The following is a 3,015-nucleotide window of genomic DNA, read 5'->3' as shown; positions in this document are numbered from 1 at the left end:
AATGTTCTAGTTTTGGGCTGGTCTAGTAGGACCAGCCAGCCCAAGTATAAATTCTACCTTTCCCGCCTACCCGCCACCATTTTAGGTTTGGTGACCTGGTGGCTAGGAGGGCTTTTAGCTTTTTTGTCCCACCCTCCCTCCCCATTTTATAGCTTTTCTACCCCTCGCTCCCTCGTTTTTGCCCCATTTTGGGGTTTTTTGTCCCATTTTTTCTTTCAAAAGGCTGTTTTATGGGCTACCGGTGTGCAGGGGTTTTTCTTGTAATTGTATTTGTCGCTAGGAACAGGTGCCGTGCGGTGTTTTTGTGTATCAGTATGGTTTTAGGCAGATTGTTGGTTGAGTATTCGATAGAGTATTTCTTTGACTGGTGCCGGGGTATGTTGGTCATGGTTTGACCGTTCAGTTTTGTGAGGGGGGTATCTGCAGGAGTGCAGGGTCAGGCAGGGTCTATGATTACGGAGGGCATGACCGTTGTTATTTCATTTGTGGTTTGACGAATAAAGTTTTAATGATGACGTATGTTTTATCAATGACGAAATGTTTTATTGATGACTTAATGTTTTATTGATGACGTAATGTTATAATGCTGTTATAATGTTTATGATGTATTGTTGGGAGGGCCCAAACATTTTAGGGGTGGGGGTTGGGGGCCTGAGTTTGTAGTTATTTATTTATTTAGTGAGGTTTAGTTTTGTAAGGCGTTGCCAAGGTTTGTATTTGTAATGTGCACCTGTTTCCTAATAAAGCGGCCTTTTACACACACAAACAATTTTTGGTCTACTTTTCTCCCACCCCTCGCCCTCCCTCCCAATTTACTCTGCTACATTTAATTTTCTGTGACAGTGGCACACGTACGAGCATCGCTGCAAGTGCCAATGCAGCCAGTAACGTTATCACCGTGAACTAAAGCCACGCTGCAGGCGTCAGCGGCAGGACATTGATCCTGCCTTGGCCCTTGGCTACTATAGTGTGTGTCATGTCAGGCTCGCACATGTATCAAAGTCGCGCAGGTGAATGAGCCGTACTAGCCACGACATGTGTGGAACCCTGGGCCAGGGTCTTGATACCCCTTGTTTTACTTGGTTTTGAGCTTCAATAATGGCGGACGCATAACTTCCCTATAACACGGCTCGCCCAAATCCTATTTGTTTTTTTAAATGATATTATTCATGTTGCAAATTGGCAGTCCGTCTCTGGTTGTGGGGAGGGTTTCTTGGTTCCTTCTGCTGTGTCGGAGGCAGACACACTTGTATAATAATGTTGACACTGCAAACTCTGTCTGACAGATTTTTCCTATGTGATGTAATTAACTATAATTTTTAGAGAGACACGTGCCGGATAATAAACTGCAAAAATAAAATTTACCAATCCTATTATTTCTAATCGGTTTTCCTTTCAGCGTCTTTACAATTTAATAATTCGACCCCCTTCTCTTTATTGGTGGCTCTCTTTCCCTCTTGGACCAATGAGAGTTGAATGGGTGGGCGAGGTGTGTTTGCAACTGATGATGGAATCAGGAGACTGGAGTTGCAGGCTGCTAGTGCTTACTGTGCTCCCAACGGGCCCAATGACGCACGCCGCGCCCCCTGCGCTGCTGGGCTTGCAACCCGAAGATCTCCAAAGTGCATCCTTTATTGGGGATGTCAACTGTGTGCCCCTGGGTGCTCTTTCAGCCTTCGCCTTAATGGAGAGGGACTACTTAATGCGTCCTGGGCCTGGCTGGGTTTCTCAGTAGGTGGTCTAGCAGCAGCTTACCAGGGACTGGGGCCCCAAGATGAGGGGCTATTGCACCTGGAACCACAGGAATGTGGAGGGTATTGGGGACTGGTGACTGTGGCTGTCCCAAAGGGGACTCCCGCATGGCTATATCACATTTGCACAAGGACAGCTTTGGACCAGCCCTGGGATACCTTCGCTGGTGCTGTGGTGGTAGTTGATGGCAAGTTGGCTCCAAGTACTCCACCTTGGCTCCTAGGAATCCTGGCAGCTCCGGCAGTGGTCTTGCACATGGCTTGCAGCTTAGCTCCTTAAGCTTAGAACTAGTAGAGCTGCATGTACTCCACTAATGTGGATCCCAGAAAGAGCAATGCAATACAAAGTGACTGGAGCGACTGCGACAAGGTGGCACTGTGGCCCTCGTTGCCATATCGATCCTGGCAATGGTGGCCTATGCAGCTGCTGATGTCCTGCTGAATCTAGCACTGGGTTTGCCAGCGCCTGCTATATTTTTGGCAGTGGGCTGTCTCTTGTTGCCAGGTGAGCTGGATCCAGCAGCTCTCGCTTCACACTGGGGCCTGGAGCTGAGCGTCTGCACACTCCGGCTGACATTTGTGTATGGTCATTACTTTCCCTCTTTCTTTTCCAACTTGGCAAACTGCTGAATCTGGCCTTCCGTCACGATATCAGTCCATGCCTGCTGTCAGATAAAGTGGTGGACATGATGCGCAATGGTGAGTCTTACAACGAGTTTGTGAAGGAAGAGTTCAGCAAAGATGCTCTGAGGAATATGACTGTGAAGGGCACCCTGAGGCCGGGGCAGGACTGCTTCATGCTGAGTGCCATGCGTGACTTCAGCACCATGTCACAGATCTTGCAGAGCGGCTATACTTGCATCCCTGTCTATGAGTAAAAGAGCTTCAAAATTGTGGACATCCTCTATGTCAAGGACCTTGAAACGGTGGACCCGATGACTGAAAGACCCTCAGCACCATCACCAAGTTCTACAACCACCCACTGCACTTTGTATTTAAAGTCACCAAGCTTGATACCATGCTGGAGGAGTTCAAGAGAAGTGAGGCCAAAGTCTAGGTCTTGTAGACCCGCACATTGATCACCAGGATTTGGTTATAGTATGGTTTGGGCTTAGAGAGCACTGGATGCTATTTAGTTCTTACTGTACCTTTGCAATGGCCAGCCAATTAGTATCAGAGTGTTTTGCAAGCTAAAGCTTCTGTGCCTACACAACACTACTACCCACCCCATTTTTAGATCGTATCCTACCAAATAGCGCAGCTG

General features: G+C 47.8%; 1 pseudogene; it reads left to right on the top strand.

Moving 5' to 3' along the window:
• The first annotated feature begins 1,465 nt into the window (after nt 1–1,465).
• Nucleotides 1,466–2,808, top strand: LOC147748820 (metal transporter CNNM3-like; annotated as a pseudogene).
• Nucleotides 2,809–3,015: the final 207 nt, after the last annotated feature.

Source organism: Lissotriton vulgaris, chromosome 1_1, assembly GCF_964263255.1.
Source record: "Lissotriton vulgaris chromosome 1_1, aLisVul1.2, whole genome shotgun sequence".
In the NCBI taxonomy this organism is placed as follows: Eukaryota; Metazoa; Chordata; class Amphibia; order Caudata; family Salamandridae; genus Lissotriton; species Lissotriton vulgaris.
The sequence above is the reverse complement of the archived record's forward strand: the minus strand, read 5'-3'. Positions and strand labels throughout refer to the sequence as shown.